The following is a 1184-nucleotide window of genomic DNA, read 5'->3' on the forward strand; positions in this document are numbered from 1 at the left end:
GGCCCCGTTCCCCGTACCTGGTTCAACTAAGTCGATCAAGATGTCATTATCCAGATTCAGTTAACCCGATGTTTGAAGCCGGGATTTTCCTGTTCCTCGAAGGTGGATTCAGTCTCGTTAACTCAAGCCAGACTTGAGACCCAGGATAAGTGCGCGTGCCCGCCTCAGCCGAGAAGGCAGCAAGTGTCGAGAGCAGAGATCCTGATTCTCTAGCGGCATTGATTGATTAATTGATTTAAAACTTTAGTAACATATTGCAGTACGGCTCAATCGCCTCGCCGACAAGTTAAATGCGTTATCTATAGGCTAATTTTAAGTCCCTCATTACCTCAATCAATCAGATTATATTTCTTTAAACTTGCCTGCTGGATTGAATAATCAAATGAGATCTTGCTAGCGAAAATAATTAGTTAAACTGTTATACAAAATAACGATACGGCTCTCTTCCCATTGATTGATGTATAGTCGATCTTTTACTTATCTCCACTGTGGTGTAACGGGTTCTTCTTTTGACTTTCACGCAGACGACCGGGGTTCGAAACCTAGTCTTCCCCTTCTTTTTGCGATGTAGGAATAATTCAATTTGGTGCACGTTGAGAGCTATATAAAGAATGACATCCTCAATGCATGTAGATTTATAATATTTTAACTTGAAACTAGGCTACTTTGGCGTATAATCATTAATATTATATTCCAAAAAGTTATATTGGAAACACGGCCGCCTGTAACTGTTCCGCAACTGTAAGTTACTTCCGGGGTAGGCCTGATTGGCCCCGACAGGCACGTTATTATGACTGATGACTGCGATCGCGATGCTGTACATATGTCTCTATACTATTTTATTTCATACAACAATGTATGCCTTTCAAATGTTAAATGATAAATGATTGCATGACTGCGGCGCGATTATTATTATTATGATGACTGCGATGTGAAAGGCGGCGCGAACGCCTGCCTCTTCCTCCTCTGCGGCGGGCGGCGTTGAAGGCGGAAAGCAGCAGCCTCGTTGCGCGTCCTGAGGTTGCCGCGGGGCGTGGCCGCGCCTGTCACGTGCCTGTCGGGGCCAATCAGGCCTACCCCGGAAGTAACTTACAGTTGCGGAACAGTTACAGGCGGCCAGGCCAGTGTTTCTAGTTGCGGCAGTGCAATAGTTAGATAACCTAGGTGGGGAACAACCAGGAGAT

This window comes from Notolepis coatsorum (genome assembly GCF_963971535.1).
Source record: "Notolepis coatsorum genome assembly, chromosome: 1".
In the NCBI taxonomy this organism is placed as follows: Eukaryota; Metazoa; Chordata; class Actinopteri; order Aulopiformes; family Paralepididae; genus Notolepis; species Notolepis coatsorum.